The sequence below is a fragment of the Macaca nemestrina genome, chromosome 18 (genome assembly GCF_043159975.1).
Source record: "Macaca nemestrina isolate mMacNem1 chromosome 18, mMacNem.hap1, whole genome shotgun sequence".
NCBI lineage: Eukaryota > Metazoa > Chordata > Mammalia > Primates > Cercopithecidae > Macaca > Macaca nemestrina.
The window spans coordinates 37,810,583-37,830,592 of NC_092142.1; positions in this window are offsets into that span (position 1 = coordinate 37,810,583).

The following is a 20,010-nucleotide window of genomic DNA, read 5'->3' on the forward strand; positions in this document are numbered from 1 at the left end:
AGAGTTACAGCTTTCCCCTCAAGAAGCCTTTCGCTAAGACAGTTCTTGAGGAATTGGCAAAGTGATATTAGGAAGCCCATAGAGGGCTATGGTGAAAAAGGAAATATCCTCAGATGAAATCTGGAAAGAAGCTTTCTGAGAAACTGCTTAGTGTTCTGTTAATTCATCTCACAGAGTTACATCTGTATTTCGTGGATCTCTTTGCTAGCCTTATTTCTGTGGAATCTGAGAACAGATATTTCGGATCCCTTTGGAGACTATAGGGCCAAAGGAAATATCCTCCGATAACAAAGAGAAAGAAGCTTTCTGAGAAACTTCTTTGTGTTCTGTGAAATCATCTCACAGAGTTACAGCTTTCCCCTCAAGAAGCCTTTCGCTAAGACAGTTCTTGTGGAATTGGCAAAGTGATATTTGGAAGCCGATAGAGGGCTATGGTGAAAAAGGAAATATCCTCAGATGAAATCTGGAAAGAAGCTTTCTGAGAAACTGCTTAGTGTTCTGTTAATTCATCTCACAGAGTTACATCTGTATTTCGTGGATCTCTTTGCTACCCTTATTTCTGTGGAATCTGAGAACAGATATTTCGGATCCCTTTGGAGACTATAGGGCCAAAGGAAATATCCTCCGATAACAAAGAGAAAGAAGCTTTCTGAGAAACTTCTTTGTGTTCTGTGAAATCATCTCACAGAGTTACAGCTTTCCCCTCAAGAAGCCTTTCGCTAAGACAGTTCTTGTGGAATTGGCAAAGTGATATTTGGAAGCCCATAGAGGGCTATGGTGAAAAAGGAAATATCCTCAGATGAAATCTGGAAAGAAGCTTTCTGAGAAACTGCTTAGTGTTCTGTTAATTCATCTCACAGAGTTACATCTGTATTTCGTGGATCTCTTTGCTACGCTTATTTTTGTGGAATCTGAGAACAGATATTTCTGTTCCCTTTGGAGACTACAGGGCCAAAGGAAATATCCTCCGATAACAAAGAGAAAGAAGCTTTCTGAGAAACTTCTTTGTGTTCCGTGAAATCATCTCACAGAGTTACAGCTTTCCCCTCAAGAAGCCTTTCGCTAAGACAGTTCTTGTGGAATTGGCAAAGTGATATTTGGAAGCCCATAGAGGGCTATGGTGAAAAAGGAAATATCCTCAGATGAAATCTGGAAAGAAGTTTTCTGATAAACTGCTTAGTGTTCTGTTAATTCATCTAACAGAGTTACATCTGTATTTCGTGGACCTCTTTGCTAGCCTTATTTTTGTGGAATCTGAGAACAGATATTTCTGTTCCCTTTGAAGACTACAGGGCCAAAGGAAATATCCTCCGATAACAAAGAGAAAGAAGCTTTCTGAGAAACTTCTTTGTGTTCTGTGAAATCATCTCACAGAGTTACAGCTTTCCCCTCAAGAAGCCTTTCGCTAAGACAGTTCTTGTGGAATTGGCAAAGTGATATTTGGAAGCCCATAGAGGGCTATGGTGAAAAAGGAAATATCCTCAGATGAAATCTGGAAAGAAGCTTTCTGAGAAACTGCTTAGTGTTCTGTTAATTCATCTCACAGAGTTACATCTGTATTTCGTGGATCTCTTTGCTACGCTCATTTTTGTTGGATCTGAGAACAGATATTTCTGTTCCCTTTGGAGACTACAGAGCCAAAGGAAATATCCTCCGATAACAAAGAGAAAGAAGCGTTCTGAGAAACTTCTTTGTGTTCTGTGAAATCATCTCACAGAGTTACAGCTTTCCCCTCAAGAAGCCTTTCGCTAAGACAGTTCTTGTGGATTTGGCAAAGTGATATTTGGAAGCCCATAGAGGGCTATGGTGAAAAAGGAAATATCCTCAGATGAAATCTGGAAAGAAGTTTTCTGATAAACTGCTTAGTGTTCTGTTAATTCATCTCACAGAGTTACATCTGTATTTCGTGGATCTCTTTGCCAGCCTTATTTCTGTGGAATCTGAGAAGAGATATTTCGGATCCCAGTGGAGACTATATGGCCAAAGGAAATATACTCCGATAACAAAGAGAAAGAAGCTTTCTGAGAAACTTCTTTGTGTTCTGTGAAATCATCTCACAGAGTTACAGCTTTCCCCTCAAGAAGCCTTTCGCTAAGACAGTTCTTGTGGAATTGGCAAAGTGATATTTGGAAGCCCATAGAGGGCTATGGTGAAAAAGGAAATATCCTCAGATGAAATCTGGAAAGAAGATTTCTGAGAAACTGCTTAGTGTTCTGTTAATTCATCTCACAGAGTTACATCTGTATTTCGTGGATCTCTTTGCTAGCCTTATTTCTGTGGAATCTGAGAACAGATATTTCGGATCCCTTTGGAGACTATAGGGCCAAAGGAAATATCCTCCGATAACAAAGAGAAAGAAGCTTTCTGAGAAACTTCTTTGTGTTCTGTGAAATCATCTCACAGAGTTACAGCTTTCCCCTCAAGAAGCCTTTCGCTAAGACAGTTCTTGTGGAATTGGCAAAGTGATATTTGGAAGCCCATAGAGGGCTATGGTGAAAAAGGAAATATCCTCAGATGAAATCTGGAAAGAAGCTTTCTGAGAAACTGCTTAGTGTTCTGTTAATTCATCTCACAGAGTTACATCTGTATTTCGTGGATCTCTTTGCTAGCCTTATTTCTGTGGAATCTGAGAACAGATATTTCGGATCCCTTTGGAGACTATAGGGCCAAAGGAAATATCCTCCAATAACAAAGAGAAAGAAGCTTTCTGAGAAACTTCTTTGTGTTCTGTGAAATCATCTCACAGAGTTACAGCTTTCCCCTCAAGAAGCCTTTCGCTAAGACAGTTCTTGTGGAATTGGCAAAGTGATATTTGGAAGCCCATAGAGGGCTATGGTGAAAAAGGAAATATCCTCAGATGAAATCTGGAAAGAAGCTTTCTGAGAAACTGCTTAGTGTTCTGTTAATTCTTCTCACAGAGTTACATCTGTATTTCGTGGATCTCTTTGCTACCCTTTTTTTTGTGGAATCTGAGAACAGATATTTCTGTTCCCTTTGGAGACTACAGGGCCAAAGGAAATATCCTCCGATAACAAAGAGAAAGAAGCTTTCTGAGAAACTTCTTTGTGTTGTGTGAAATCATCTCACAGAGTTACAGCTTTCCCCTCAAGAAGCCTTTCGCTAAGACAGTTCTTGTAGATTTGGCAAAGTGATATTTGGAAGCCCATAGAGGGCTATGGTGAAAAAGGAAATATCCTCAGATGAAATCTGGAAAGAATCTTTCTGAGAAACTGCTTAGTGTTCTGTTAATTCATCTCACAGAGTTACATCTGTATTTCGTGGATCTCTTTGCTACCCTTATTTCTGTGGAATCTGAGAACAGATATTTCGGATCCCTTTGGAGACTATAGGGCCAAAGGAAATATCCTCCGATAACAAAGAGAAAGAAGCTTTCTGAGAAACTTCTTTGTGTTCTGTGAAATCATCTCACAGAGTTACAGCTTTCCCCTCAAGAAGCCTTTCGCTAAGACAGTTCTTGTGGAATTGGCAAAGTGATATTTGGAAGCCCATAGAGGGCTATGGTGAAAAAGGAAATATCCTCAGATGAAATCTGGAAAGAAGCTTTCTGAGAAACTGCTTAGTGTTCTGTTAAATCAACTCACAGAGTTACATCTGTATTTCGTGGATCTCTTTGCTAGCCTTATTTCTGTGGAATCTGAGAACAGATATTTCGGATCCCTTTGGAGACTATAGGGCCAAAGGAAATATCCTCCGAAAACAAAGAGAAAGAAGCTTTCTGAGAAACTTCTTTGTGTTCTGTGAAATCATCTCACAGAGTTACAGCTTTCCCTTCAAGAAGCCTTTCGCTAAGACAGTTCTTGTGGAATTGGCAAAGTGATATTTGGAAGCCCATAGAGGGCTATGGTGAAAAAGGAAATATCCGCAGATGAAATCTGGAAAGAAGCTTCCTGAGAAACTGCTTAGTGTTCTGTTAATTCATCTCACAGAGTTACATCTGTATTTCGTGGATCTCTTTGCTAGCCTTATTTCTGTGGAATCTGAGAACTGATATTTCCGATCCCTGTGGAGACTATATGGCCAAAGGAAATATACTCCGATAACAAAGAGAAAGAAGCTTTCTGAGAAACTTCTTTGTGTTCTGTGAAATCATCTCACAGAGTTACAACGTTCCCCTCAAGAAGCCTTTCGCTAAGACAGTTCTTGTGGAATTGGCAAAGTGATATTTGGAAGCCCCTAGAGGGCTATGGTGAAAAAGGAAATATCCTCAGATGAAATCTGGAAAGAAGCTTTCTGAGAAACTGCTTAGTGTTCTGTTAATTCATCTCACAGAGTTACATCTGTATTTCGTGGATCTCTTTGCTACGCTTATTTTTGTGGAATCTGAGAACAGATATTTCTGTTCCCTTTGGAGACTACAGGGCCAAAGGAAATATCCTCCGATAACAAAGAGAAAGAAGCTTTCTGAGAAACTTCTTTGTGTTCCGTGAAATCATCTCACAGAGTTACAGCTTTCCCCTCAAGAAGCCTTTCGCTAAGACAGTTCTTGTGGAATTGGCAAAGTGATATTTGGAAGCCCATAGAGGGCTATGGTGAAAAAGGAAATATCCTCAGATGAAATCTGGAAAGAAGTTTTCTGATAAACTGCTTAGTGTTCTGTTAATTCATCTAACAGAGTTACATCTGTATTTCGTGGACCTCTTTGCTAGCCTTATTTTTGTGGAATCTGAGAACAGATATTTCTGTTCCCTTTGAAGACTACAGGGCCAAAGGAAATATCCTCCGATAACAAAGAGAAAGAAGCTTTCTGAGAAACTTCTTTGTGTTCTGTGAAATCATCTCACAGAGTTACAGCTTTCCCCTCAAGAAGCCTTTCGCTAAGACAGTTCTTGTGGAATTGGCAAAGTGATATTTGGAAGCCCATAGAGGGCTATGGTGAAAAAGGAAATATCCTCAGATGAAATCTGGAAAGAAGCTTTCTGAGAAACTGCTTAGTGTTCTGTTAATTCATCTCACAGAGTTACATCTGTATTTCGTGGATCTCTTTGCTACGCTCATTTTTGTTGGATCTGAGAACAGATATTTCTGTTCCCTTTGGAGACTACAGGGCCAAAGGAAATATCCTCCGATAACAAAGAGAAAGAAGCGTTCTGAGAAACTTCTTTGTGTTCTGTGAAATCATCTCACAGAGTTACAGCTTTCCCCTCAAGAAGCCTTTCGCTAAGACAGTTCTTTTGGATTTGGCAAAGTGATATTTGGAAGCCCATAGAGGGCTATGGTGAAAAAGGAAATATCCTCAGATGAAATCTGGAAAGAAGTTTTCTGATAAACTGCTTAGTGTTCTGTTAATTCATCTCACAGAGTTACATCTGTATTTCGTGGATCTCTTTGCCAGCCTTATTTCTGTGGAATCTGAGAAGAGATATTTCGGATCCCAGTGGAGACTATATGGCCAAAGGAAATATACTCCGATAACAAAGAGAAAGAAGCTTTCTGAGAAACTTCTTTGTGTTCTGTGAAATCATCTCACAGAGTTACAGCTTTCCCCTCAAGAAGCCTTTCGCTAAGACAGTTCTTGTGGAATTGGCAAAGTGATATTTGGAAGCCCATAGAGGGCTATGGTGAAAAAGGAAATATCCTCAGATGAAATCTGGAAAGAAGCTTTCTGAGAAACTGCTTAGTGTTCTGTTAATTCATCTCACAGAGTTACATCTGTATTTCGTGGATCTCTTTGCTAGCCTTATTTCTGTGGAATCTGAGAACAGATATTTCGGATCCCTTTGGAGACTATAGGGCCAAAGGAAATATCCTCCGATAACAAAGAGAAAGAAGCTTTCTGAGAAACTTCTTTGTGTTCTGTGAAATCATCTCACAGAGTTACAGCTTTCCCCTCAAGAAGCCTTTCGCTAAGACAGTTCTTGTGGAATTGGCAAAGTGATATTTGGAAGCCCATAGAGGGCTATGGTGAAAAAGGAAATATCCTCAGATGAAATCTGGAAAGAAGCTTTCTGAGAAACTGCTTAGTGTTCTGTTAATTCATCTCACAGAGTTACATCTGTATTTCGTGGATCTCTTTGCTAGCCTTATTTCTGTGGAATCTGAGAACAGATATTTCGGATCCCTTTGGAGACTATAGGGCCAAAGGAAATATCCTCCAATAACAAAGAGAAAGAAGCTTTCTGAGAAACTTCTTTGTGTTCTGTGAAATCATCTCACAGAGTTACAGCTTTCCCCTCAAGAAGCCTTTCGCTAAGACAGTTCTTGTGGAATTGGCAAAGTGATATTTGGAAGCCCATAGAGGGCTATGGTGAAAAAGGAAATATCCTCAGATGAAATCTGGAAAGAAGCTTTCTGAGAAACTGCTTAGTGTTCTGTTAATTCTTCTCACAGAGTTACATCTGTATTTCGTGGATCTCTTTGCTACCCTTATTTTTGTGGAATCTGAGAACAGATATTTCTGTTCCCTTTGGAGACTACAGGGCCAAAGGAAATATCCTCCGATAACAAAGAGAAAGAAGCTTTCTGAGAAACTTCTTTGTGTTCTGTGAAATCATCTCACAGAGTTACAGCTTTCCCCTCAAGAAGCCTTTCGCTAAGACAGTTCTTGTGGATTTGGCAAAGTGATATTTGGAAGCCCATAGAGGGCTATGGTGAAAAAGGAAATATCCTCAGATGAAATCTGGAAAGAATCTTTCTGAGAAACTGCTTAGTGTTCTGTTAATTCATCTCACAGAGTTACATCTTTATTTCGTGGATCTCTTTGCTAGCCTTATTTCTGTGGAATCTGAGAACAGATATTTCGGATCCCTTTGGAGACTATAGGGCCAAAGGAAATATCCTCCGATAACAAAGAGAAAGAAGCTTTCTGAGAAACTTCTTTGTGTTCTGTGAAATCATCTCACAGAGTTACAGCTTTCCCCTCAAGAAGCCTTTCGCTAAGACAGTTCTTGTGGAATTGGCAAAGTGATATTTGGAAGCCCATAGAGGGCTATGGTGAAAAAGGAAATATCCTCAGATGAAATCTGGAAAGAAGCTTTCTGAGAAACTGCTTAGTGTTCTGTTAAATCAACTCACAGAGTTACATCTGTATTTCGTGGATCTCTTTGCTAGCCTTATTTCTGTGGAATCTGAGAACAGATATTTCGGATCCCTTTGGAGACTATAGGGCCAAAGGAAATATCCTCCGAAAACAAAGAGAAAGAAGCTTTCTGAGAAACTTCTTTGTGTTCTGTGAAATCATCTCACAGAGTTACAGCTTTCCCTTCAAGAAGCCTTTCGCTAAGACAGTTCTTGTGGAATTGGCAAAGTGATATTTGGAAGCCCATAGAGGGCTATGGTGAAAAAGGAAATATCCGCAGATGAAATCTGGAAAGAAGCTTCCTGAGAAACTGCTTAGTGTTCTGTTAATTCATCTCACAGAGTTACATCTGTATTTCGTGGATCTCTTTGCTAGCCTTATTTCTGTGGAATCTGAGAACTGATATTTCCGATCCCTGTGGAGACTATATGGCCAAAGGAAATATACTCCGATAACAAAGAGAAAGAAGCTTTCTGAGAAACTTCTTTGTGTTCTGTGAAATCATCTCACAGAGTTACAACGTTCCCCTCAAGAAGCCTTTCGCTAAGACAGTTCTTGTGGAATTGGCAAAGTGATATTTGGAAGCCCCTAGAGGGCTATGGTGAAAAAGGAAATATCCTCAGATGAAATCTGGAAAGAAGCTTTCTGAGAAACTGCTTAGTGTTCTGTTAATTCATCTCACAGAGTTACATCTGTATTTCGTGGATCTCTTTGCTACGCTTATTTTTGTGGAATCTGAGAACAGATATTTCTGTTCCCTTTGGAGACTACAGGGCCAAAGGAAATATCCTCCGATAACAAAGAGAAAGAAGCTTTCTGAGAAACTTCTTTGTGTTCCGTGAAATCATCTCACAGAGTTACAGCTTTCCCCTCAAGAAGCCTTTCGCTAAGACAGTTCTTGTGGAATTGGCAAAGTGATATTTGGAAGCCCATAGAGGGCTATGGTGAAAAAGGAAATATCCTCAGATGAAATCTGGAAAGAAGTTTTCTGAGAAACTGCTTAGTGTTCTGTTAATTCATCTCACAGAGTTACATCTGTATTTCGTGGACCTCTTTGCTAGCCTTATTTTTGTGGAATCTGAGAACAGATATTTCTGTTCCCTTTGAAGACTACAGGGCCAAAGGAAATATCCTCCGATAACAAAGAGAAAGAAGCTTTCTGAGAAACTTCTTTGTGTTCTGTGAAATCATCTCACAGAGTTACAGCTTTCCCCTCAAGAAGCCTTTCGCTAAGACAGTTCTTGTGGAATTGGCAAAGTGATATTTGGAAGCCCATAGAGGGCTATGGTGAAAAAGGAAATATCCTCAGATGAAATCTGGAAAGAAGCTTTCTGAGAAACTGCTTAGTGTTCTGTTAATTCATCTCACAGAGTTACATCTGTATTTCGTGGATCTCTTTGCTACGCTCATTTTTGTTGGATCTGAGAACAGATATTTCTGTTCCCTTTGGAGACTACAGGGCCAAAGGAAATATCCTCCGATAACAAAGAGAAAGAAGCGTTCTGAGAAACTTCTTTGTGTTCTGTGAAATCATCTCACAGAGTTACAGCTTTCCCCTCAAGAAGCCTTTCGCTAAGACAGTTCTTGTGGATTTGGCAAAGTGATATTTGGAAGCCCATAGAGGGCTATGGTGAAAAAGGAAATATCCTCAGATGAAATCTGGAAAGAAGTTTTCTGATAAACTGCTTAGTGTTCTGTTAATTCATCTCACAGAGTTACATCTGTATTTCGTGGATCTCTTTGCCAGCCTTATTTCTGTGGAATCTGAGAAGAGATATTTCGGATCCCAGTGGAGACTATATGGCCAAAGGAAATATACTCCGATAACAAAGAGAAAGAAGCTTTCTGAGAAACTTCTTTGTGTTCTGTGAAATCATCTCACAGAGTTACAGCTTTCCCCTCAAGAAGCCTTTCGCTAAGACAGTTCTTGTGGAATTGGCAAAGTGATATTTGGAAGCCCATAGAGGGCTATGGTGAAAAAGGAAATATCCTCAGATGAAATCTGGAAAGAAGCTTTCTGAGAAACTGCTTAGTGTTCTGTTAATTCATCTCACAGAGTTACATCTGTATTTCGTGGATCTCTTTGCTAGCCTTATTTCTGTGGAATCTGAGAACAGATATTTCGGATCCCTTTGGAGACTATAGGGCCAAAGGAAATATCCTCCGATAACAAAGAGAAAGAAGCTTTCTGAGAAACTTCTTTGTGTTCTGTGAAATCATCTCACAGAGTTACAGCTTTCCCCTCAAGAAGCCTTTCGCTAAGACAGTTCTTGTGGAATTGGCAAAGTGATATTTGGAAGCCCATAGAGGGCTATGGTGAAAAAGGAAATATCCTCAGATGAAATCTGGAAAGAAGCTTTCTGAGAAACTGCTTAGTGTTCTGTTAATTCATCTCACAGAGTTACATCTGTATTTCGTGGATCTCTTTGCTAGCCTTATTTCTGTGGAATCTGAGAACAGATATTTCGGATCCCTTTGGAGACTGTAGGGCCAAAGGAAATATCCTCCAATAACAAAGAGAAAGAAGCTTTCTGAGAAACTTCTTTGTGTTCTGTGAAATCATCTCACAAAGTTACAGCTTTCCCCTCAAGAAGCCTTTCGCTAAGACAGTTCTTGTGGAATTGGCAAAGTGATATTTGGAAGCCCATAGAGGGCTATGGTGAAAAAGGAAATATCCTCAGATGAAATCTGGAAAGAAGCTTTCTGAGAAACTGCTTAGTGTTCTGTTAATTCTTCTCACAGAGTTACATCTGTATTTCGTGGATCTCTTTGCTACCCTTATTTTTGTGGAATCTGAGAACAGATATTTCTGTTCCCTTTGGAGACTACAGGGCCAAAGGAAATATCCTCCGATAACAAAGAGAAAGAAGCTTTCTGAGAAACTTCTTTGTGTTCTGTGAAATCATCTCACAGAGTTACAGCTTTCCCCTCAAGAAGCCTTTCGCTAAGACAGTTCTTGTAGATTTGGCAAAGTGATATTTGGAAGCCCATAGAGGGCTATGGTGAAAAAGGAAATATCCTCAGATGAAATCTGGAAAGAATCTTTCTGAGAAACTGCTTAGTGTTCTGTTAATTCATCTCACAGAGTTACATCTGTATTTCGTGGATCTCTTTGCTACCCTTATTCCTGTGGAATCTGAGAACAGATATTTCGGTTCCCTTTGGAGACTATAGGGCCAAAGGAAATATCCTCCGATAACAAAGAGAAAGAAGCTTTCTGAGAAACTTCTTTGTGTTCTGTGAAATCATCTCAAAGAGTTACAGCTTTCCCCTCAAGAAGCCTTTCGCTAAGACAGTTCTTGTGGAATTGGCAAAGTGATATTTGGAAGCCCATAGAGGGCTATGGTGAAAAAGGAAATATCCTCAGATGAAATCTGGAAAGAAGCTTTCTGAGAAACTGCTTAGTGTTCTGTTAATTCATCTCACAGAGTTACATCTGTATTTCGTGGATCTCTTTGCTAGCCTTATTTCTGTGGAATCTGAGAACAGATATTTCGGATCCCTTTGGAGACTACAGGGCCAAAGGAAATATCCTCCGATAACAAAGAGAAAGAAGCGTTCTGAGAAACTTCTTTGTGTTCTGTGAAATCATCTCACAGAGTTACAGCTTTCCCCTCAAGAAGCCTTTCGCTAAGACAGTTCTTGTGGAATTGGCAAAGTGATATTAGGAAGCCCATAGAGGGCTATGGTGAAAAAGGAAATATCCTCAGATGAAATCTGGAAAGAAGCTTTCTGAGAAACTGCTTAGTGTTCTGTTAATTCATCTCACAGAGTTACATCTGTATTTCGTGGATCTCTTTGCTAGCCTTATTTCTGTGGAATCTGAGAACAGATATTTCGGATCCCTTTGGAGACTATAGGGCCAAAGGAAATATCCTCCGATAACAAAGAGAAAGAAGCTTTCTGAGAAACTTCTTTGTGTTCTGTGAAATCATCTCACAGAGTTACAGCTTTCCCCTCAAGAAGCCTTTCGCTAAGACAGTTCTTGTGGAATTGGCAAAGTGATATTTGGAAGCCCATAGAGGGCTATGGTGAAAAAGGAAATATCCTCAGATGAAATCTGGAAAGAAGCTTTCTGAGAAACTGCTTAGTGTTCTGTTAATTCAACTCACAGAGTTACATCTGTATTTCGTGGATCTCTTTGCTAGCCTTATTTCTGTGGAATCTGAGAACAGATATTTCGGATCCCTTTGGAGACTATAGGGCCAAAGGAAATATCCTCCGATAACAAAGAGAAAGAAGCTTTCTGAGAAACTTCTTTGTGTTCTGTGAAATCATCTCACAGAGTTACAGCTTTCCCCTTAAGAAGCCTTTCGCTAAGACAGTTCTTGTGGAATTGGCAAAGTGATATTTGGAAGCCCATAGAGGGCTATGGTGAAAAAGGAAATATCCACAGATGAAATCTGGAAAGAAGCTTCCTGAGAAACTGCTTAGTGTTCTGTTAATTCATCTCACAGAGATACATCTGTATTTCGTGGATCTCTTTGCTAGCCTTATTTCTGTGGAATCTGAGAACAGATATTTCGGATCCCTTTGGAGACTATAGGGCCAAAGGAAATATCCTCCGATAACAAAGAGAAAGAAGCTTTCTGAGAAACTTCTTTGTGTTCTGTGAAATCATCTCACAGAGTTACAGCTTTCCCCTCAAGAAGCCTTTCGCTAAGACAGTTCTTGTGGAATTGGCAAAGTGATATTTGGAAGCCCGTAGAGGGCTATGGTGAAAAAGGAAATATCCTCAGATGAAATCTGGAAAGAAGCTTTCTGAGAAACTGCTTAGTGTTCTGTTAATTCATCTCACAGAGTTACATCTGTATTTCGTGGATCTCTTTGCTAGCCTTATTTCTGTGGAATCTGAGAACAGATATTTCGGATCCCTTTGGAGACTATAGGGCCAAAGGAAATATCCTCCAATAACAAAGAGAAAGAAGCTTTCTGAGAAACTTCTTTGTGTTCTGTGAAATCATCTCACAGAGTTACAGCTTTCCCCTCAAGAAGCCTTTCGCTAAGACAGTTCTTGTGGAATTGGCAAAGTGATATTTGGAAGCCCATAGAGGGCTATGGTGAAAAAGGAAATATCCTCAGATGAAATCTGGAAAGAAGCTTTCTGAGAAACTGCTTAGTGTTCTGTTAATTCTTCTCACAGAGTTACATCTGTATTTCGTGGATCTCTTTGCTACCCTTATTTTTGTGGAATCTGAGAACAGATATTTCTGTTCCCTTTGGAGACTACAGGGCCAAAGGAAATATCCTCCGATAACAAAGAGAAAGAAGCTTTCTGAGAAACTTCTTTGTGTTCTGTGAAATCATCTCACAGAGTTACAGCTTTCCCCTCAAGAAGCCTTTCGCTAAGACAGTTCTTGTAGATTTGGCAAAGTGATATTTGGAAGCCCATAGAGGGCTATGGTGAAAAAGGAAATATCCTCAGATGAAATCTGGAAAGAATCTTTCTGAGAAACTGCTTAGTGTTCTGTTAATTCATCTCACAGAGTTACATCTGTATTTCGTGGATCTCTTTGCTACCCTTATTTCTGTGGAATCTGAGAACAGATATTTCGGTTCCCTTTGGAGACTATAGGGCCAAAGGAAATATCCTCCGATAACAAAGAGAAAGAAGCTTTCTGAGAAACTTCTTTGTGTTCTGTGAAATCATCTCACAGAGTTACAGCTTTCCCCTCAAGAAGCCTTTCGCTAAGACAGTTCTTGTGGAATTGGCAAAGTGATATTTTTAAGCCCATTGAGGGCTATGGTGAAAAAGGAAATATCCTCAGATGAAATCTGGAAAGAAGCTTTCTGAGAAACTGCTTAGTGTTCTGTTAATTCATCTCACAGAGTTACATCTGTATTTCGTGGATCTCTTTGCTAGCCTTATTTCTGTGGAATCTGAGAACAGATATTTCGGATCCCTTTGGAGACTACAGGGCCAAAGGAAATATCCTCCGATAACAAAGAGAAAGAAGCGTTCTGAGAAACTTCTTTGTGTTCTGTGAAATCATCTCACAGAGTTACAGCTTTCCCCTCAAGAAGCCTTTCGCTAAGACAGTTCTTGTGGAATTGGCAAAGTGATATTAGGAAGCCCATAGAGGGCTATGGTGAAAAAGGAAATATCCTCAGATGAAATCTGGAAAGAAGCTTTCTGAGAAACTGCTTAGTGTTCTGTTAATTCATCTCACAGAGTTACATCTGTATTTCGTGGATCTCTTTGCTAGCCTTATTTCTGTGGAATCTGAGAACAGATATTTCGGATCCCTTTGGAGACTATAGGGCCAAAGGAAATATCCTCCGATAACAAAGAGAAAGAAGCTTTCTGAGAAACTTCTTTGTGTTCTGTGAAATCATCTCACAGAGTTAGAGCTTTCCCCTCAAGAAGCCTTTCGTTAAGACAGTTCTTGTGGAATTGGCAAAGTGATATTTGGAAGCCCATAGAGGGATATGGTGAAAAAGGAAATATCCTCAGATGAAATCTGGAAAGAAGCTTTCTGAGAAACTGCTTAGTGTTCTCTTAATTCAACTCACAGAGTTACATCTGTATTTCGTGGATCTCTTTGCTACCCTTATTTCTGTGGAATCTGAGAACAGATATTTCGGATCCCTTTGGAGACTATAGGGCCAAAGGAAATATCCTCCGATAACAAAGAGAAAGAAGCTTTCTGAGAAACTTCTTTGTGTTCTGTGAAATCATCTCACAGAGTTACAGCTTTCCCCTCAAGAAGCCTTTCGCTAAGACAGTTCTTGTGGAATTGGCAAAGTGATATTTGGAAGCCCATAGAGGGCTATGGTGAAAAAGGAAATATCCGCAGATGAAATCTGGAAAGAAGCTTCCTGAGAAACTGCTTAGTGTTCTGTTAATTCATCTCACAGAGTTACATCTGTATTTCGTGGATCTCTTTGCTAGCCTTATTTCTGTGGAATCTGAGAACAGATATTTCGGATCCCTTTGGAGACTATAGGGCCAAAGGAAATATCCTCCGATAACAAAGAGAAAGAAGCTTTCTGAGAAACTTCTTTGTGTTCTGTGAAATCATCTCACAGAGTTACAGCTTTCCCCTCAAGAAGCCTTTCGCTAAGACAGTTCTTGTGGAATTGGCAAAGTGATATTTGGAAGCCCGTAGAGGGCTATGGTGAAAAAGGAAATATCCTCAGATGAAATCTGGAAAGAAGCTTTCTGAGAAACTGCTTAGTGTTCTGTTAATTCATCTCACAGAGTTACATCTGTATTTCGTGGATCTCTTTGCTAGCCTTATTTCTGTGGAATCTGAGAACAGATATTTCGGATCCCTTTGGAGACTATAGGGCCAAAGGAAATATCCTCCAATAACAAAGAGAAAGAAGCTTTCTGAGAAACTTCTTTGTGTTCTGTGAAATCATCTCACAGAGTTACAGCTTTCCCCTCAAGAAGCCTTTCGCTAAGACAGTTCTTGTGGAATTGGCAAAGTGATATTTGGAAGCCCATAGAGGGCTATGGTGAAAAAGGAAATATCCTCAGATGAAATCTGGAAAGAAGCTTTCTGAGAAACTGCTTAGTGTTCTGTTAATTCTTCTCACAGAGTTACATCTGTATTTCGTGGATCTCTTTGCTACCCTTATTTTTGTGGAATCTGAGAACAGATATTTCTGTTCCCTTTGGAGACTACAGGGCCAAAGGAAATATCCTCCGATAACAAAGAGAAAGAAGCTTTCTGAGAAACTTCTTTGTGTTCTGTGAAATCATCTCACAGAGTTACAGCTTTCCCCTCAAGAAGCCTTTCGCTAAGACAGTTCTTGTAGATTTGGCAAAGTGATATTTGGAAGCCCCTAGAGGGCTATGGTGAAAAAGGAAATATCCTCAGATGAAATCTGGAAAGAATCTTTCTGAGAAACCGCTTAGTGTTCTGTTAATTCATCTCACGGAGTTACATCTGTATTTCGTGGATCTCTTTGCTACCCTTATTTCTGTGGAATCTGAGAACAGATATTTCGGTTCCCTTTGGAGAATATAGGGCCAAAGGAAATATCCTCCGATAACAAAGAGAAAGAAGCTTTCTGAGAAACTTCTTTGTGTTCTGTGAAATCATCTCACAGAGTTACAGCTTTCCCCTCAAGAAGCCTTTCGCTAAGACAGTTCTTGTGGAATTGGCAAAGTGATATTTGGAAGCCCATAGAGGGCTATGGTGAAAAAGGAAATATCCTCAGATGAAATCTGGAAAGAAGCTTTCTGAGAAACTGCTTAGTGTTCTGTTAATTCTTCTCACAGAGTTACATCTGTATTTCGTGGATCTCTTTGCTACCCTTATTTTTGTGGAATCTGAGAACAGATATTTCTGTTCCCTTTGGAGACTACAGGGCCAAAGGAAATATCCTCCGATAACAAAGAGAAAGAAGCTTTCTGAGAAACTTCTTTGTGTTCTGTGAAATCATCTCACAGAGTTACAGCTTTCCCCTCAAGAAGCCTTTCGCTAAGACAGTTCTTGTAGATTTGGCAAAGTGATATTTGGAAGCCCATAGAGGGCTATGGTGAAAAAGGAAATATCCTCAGATGAAATCTGGAAAGAAGCTTTCTGAGAAACTGCTTAGTGTTCTGTTAATTCATCTCACAGAGTTACATCTGTATTTCGTGGATCTCTTTGCTACCCTTATTTCTGTGGAATCTGAGAACAGATATTTCGGTTCCCTTTGGAGACTATAGGGCCAAAGGAAATATCCTCCGATAACAAAGAGAAAGAAGCTTTCTGAGAAACTTCTTTGTGTTCTGTGAAATCATCTCACAGAGTTACAGCTTTCCCCTCAAGAAGCCTTTCGCTAAGACAGTTCTTGTGGAATTGGCAAAGTGATATTTTTAAGCCCATTGAGGGCTATGGTGAAAAAGGAAATATCCTCAGATGAAATCTGGAAAGAAGCTTTCTGAGAAACTGCTTAGTGTTCTGTTAATTCATCTCACAGAGTTACATCTGTATTTCGTGGATCTCTTTGCTAGCCTTATTTCTGTGGAATCTGAGAACAGATATTTCGGATCCCTTTGGAGACTACAGGGCCAAAGGAAATATCCTCCGATAACAAAGAGAAAGAAGCGTTCTGAGAAACTTCTTTGTGTTCTGTGAAATCATCTCACAGAGTTACAGCTTTCCCCTCAAGAAGCCTTTCGCTAAGACAGTTCTTGTGGAATTGGCAAAGTGATATTAGGAAGCCCATAGAGGGCTATGGTGAAAAAGGAAATATCCTCAGATGAAATCTGGAAAGAAGCTTTCTGAGAAACTGCTTAGTGTTCTGTTAATTCATCTCACAGAGTTACATCTGTATTTCGTGGATCTCTTTGCTAGCCTTATTTCTGTGGAATCTGAGAACAGATATTTCGGATCCCTTTGGAGACTATAGGGCCAAAGGAAATATCCTCCGATAACAAAGAGAAAGAAGCTTTCTGAGAAACTTCTTTGTGTTCTGTGAAATCATCTCACAGAGTTAGAGCTTTCCCCTCAAGAAGCCTTTCGTTAAGACAGTTCTTGTGGAATTGGCAAAGTGATATTTGGAAGCCCATAGAGGGATATGGTGAAAAAGGAAATATCCTCAGATGAAATCTGGAAAGAAGCTTTCTGAGAAACTGCTTAGTGTTCTGTTAATTCAACTCACAGAGTTACATCTGTATTTCGTGGATCTCTTTGCTACCCTTATTTCTGTGGAATCTGAGAACAGATATTTCGGATCCCTTTGGAGACTATAGGGCCAAAGGAAATATCCTCCGATAACAAAGAGAAAGAAGCTTTCTGAGAAACTTCTTTGTGTTCTGTGAAATCATCTCACAGAGTTACAGCTTTCCCCTCAAGAAGCCTTTCGCTAAGACAGTTCTTGTGGAATTGGCAAGGTGATATTTGGAAGCCCATAGAGGGCTATGGTGAAAAAGGAAATATCCGCAGATGAAATCTGGAAAGAAGCTTCCTGAGAAACTGCTTAGTGTTCTGTTAATTCATCTCACAGAGTTACATCTGTATTTCGTGGATCTCTTTGCTAGCCTTATTTCTGTGGAATCTGAGAACAGATATTTCGGATCCCTTTGGAGACTATAGGGCCAAAGGAAATATCCTCCGATAACAAAGAGAAAGAAGCTTTCTGAGAAACTTCTTTGTGTTCTGTGAAATCATCTCACAGAGTTACAGCTTTCCCCTCAAGAAGCCTTTCGCTAAGACAGTTCTTGTGGAATTGGCAAAGTGATATTTGGAAGCCCGTAGAGGGCTATGGTGAAAAAGGAAATATCCTCAGATGAAATCTGGAAAGAAGCTTTCTGAGAAACTGCTTAGTGTTCTGTTAATTCATCTCACAGAGTTACATCTGTATTTCGTGGATCTCTTTGCTAGCCTTATTTCTGTGGAATCTGAGAACAGATATTTCGGATCCCTTTGGAGACTATAGGGCCAAAGGAAATATCCTCCAATAACAAAGAGAAAGAAGCTTTCTGAGAAACTTCTTTGTGTTCTGTGAAATCATCTCACAGAGTTACAGCTTTCCCCTCAAGAAGCCTTTCGCTAAGACAGTTCTTGTGGAATTGGCAAAGTGATATTTGGAAGCCCATAGAGGGCTATGGTGAAAAAGGAAATATCCTCAGATGAAATCTGGAAAGAAGCTTTCTGAGAAACTGCTTAGTGTTCTGTTAATTCTTCTCACAGAGTTACATCTGTATTTCGTGGATCTCTTTGCTACCCTTATTTTTGTGGAATCTGAGAACAGATATTTCTGTTCCCTTTGGAGACTACAGGGCCAAAGGAAATATCCTCCGATAACAAAGAGAAAGAAGCTTTCTGAGAAACTTCTTTGTGTTCTGTGAAATCATCTCACAGAGTTACAGCTTTCCCCTCAAGAAGCCTTTCGCTAAGACAGTTCTTGTAGATTTGGCAAAGTGATATTTGGAAGCCCCTAGAGGGCTATGGTGAAAAAGGAAATATCCTCAGATGAAATCTGGAAAGAATCTTTCTGAGAAACCGCTTAGTGTTCTGTTAATTCATCTCACAGAGTTACATCTGTATTTCGTGGATCTCTTTGCTACCCTTATTTCTGTGGAATCTGAGAACAGATATTTCGGTTCCCTTTGGAGAATATAGGGCCAAAGGAAATATCCTCCGATAACAAAGAGAAAGAAGCTTTCTGAGAAACTTCTTTGTGTTCTGTGAAATCATCTCACAGAGTTACAGCTTTCCCCTCAAGAAGCCTTTCGCTAAGACAGTTCTTGTGGAATTGGCAAAGTGATATTTGGAAGCCCATAGAGGGCTATGGTGAAAAAGGAAATATCCTCAGATGAAATCTGGAAAGAAGCTTTCTGAGAAACTGCTTAGTGTTCTGTTAATTCATCTCACAGAGTTACATCTGTATTTCGTGGATCTCTTTGCTAGCCTTATTTCTGTGGAATCTGAGAACAGATATTTCGGATCCCTTTGGAGACTACAGGGCCAAAGGAAATATCCTCCGATAACAAAGAGAAAGAAGCGTTCTGAGAAACTTCTTTGTGTTCTGTGAAATCATCTCACAGAGTTACAGCTTTCCCCTCAAGAAGCCTTTCGCTAAGACAGTTCTTGTGGAATTGGCAAAGTGATATTTGGAAGCCCATAGAGGGCTATGGTGAAAAAGGAAATATCCTCAGATGAAATCTGGAAAGAAGCTTTCTGAGAAACTGCTTAGTGTTCTGTTAAATCAACTCACAGAGTTACATCTGTATTTCGTGGATCTCTTTGCTAGCCTTATTTCTGTGGAATCTGAGAACAGATATTTCGGATCCCTTTGGAGACTATAGGGCCAAAGGAAATATCCTCCGAAAACAAAGAGAAAGAAGCTTTCTGAGAAACTTCTTTGTGTTCTGTGAAATCATCTCACAGAGTTACAGCTTTCCCTTCAAGAAGCCTTTCGCTAAGACAGTTCTTGTGGAATTGGCAAAGTGATATTTGGAAGCCCATAGAGGGCTATGGTGAAAAAGGAAATATCCTCAGATGAAATCTGGAAAGAAGCTTTCTGAGAAACTGCTTAGTGTTCTGTTAATTCATCTCACAGAGTTACATCTGTATTTCGTGGATCTCTTTGCCAGCCTTATTTCTGTGGAATCTGAGAAGAGATATTTCGGATCCCAGTGGAGACTATATGGCCAAAGGAAATATACTCCGATAACAAAGAGAAAGAAGCTTTCTGAGAAACTTCTTTGTGTTCTGTGAAATCATCTCACAGAGTTACAGCTTTCCCCTCAAGAAGCCTTTCGCTAAGACAGTTCTTGTGGAATTGGCAAAGTGATATTTGGAAGCCCATAGAGGGCTATGGTGAAAAAGGAAATATCCTCAGATGAAATCTGGAAAGAAGCTTTCTGAGAAACTGCTTAGTATTCTGTTAATTCATCTCACAGAGTTACATCTGTATTTCGTGGATCTCTTTGCTAGCCTTATTTCTGTGGAATCTGAGAACAGATATTTCGGATCCCTTTGGAGACTATAGGGCCAAAGGAAATATCCTCCGATAACAAAGAGAAAGACGCTTTCTGAGAAACTTCTTTGTGTTCTGTGAAATCATCTCACAGAGTTACAGCTTTCCCCTCAAGAAGCCTTTCGCTAAGACAGTTCTTGTGGAATTGGCAAAGTGATATTTGGAAGCCCATAGAGGGCTATGGTGAAAAAGGAAATATCCTCAGATGAAATCTGGAAAGAAGCTTTCTGAGAAACTGCTTAGTGTTCTGTTAATTCTTCTCACAGAGTTACATCTGTATTTCGTGGATCTCTTTGCTACCCTTATTTTTGTGGAATCTGAGAACAGATATTTCTGTTCCCTTTGGAGACTACAGGGCCAAAGGAAATATCCTCCGATAACAAAGAGAAAGAAGCTTTCTGAGAAACTTCTTTGTTTTCTGTGAAATCATCTCACAGAGTTACAGCTTTCCCCTCAAGAAGCCTTTCGCTACGACAGTTCTTGTAGATTTGGCAAAGTGATATTTGGAAGCCCATAGAGGGCTATGGTGAAAAAGGAAATATCCTCAGATG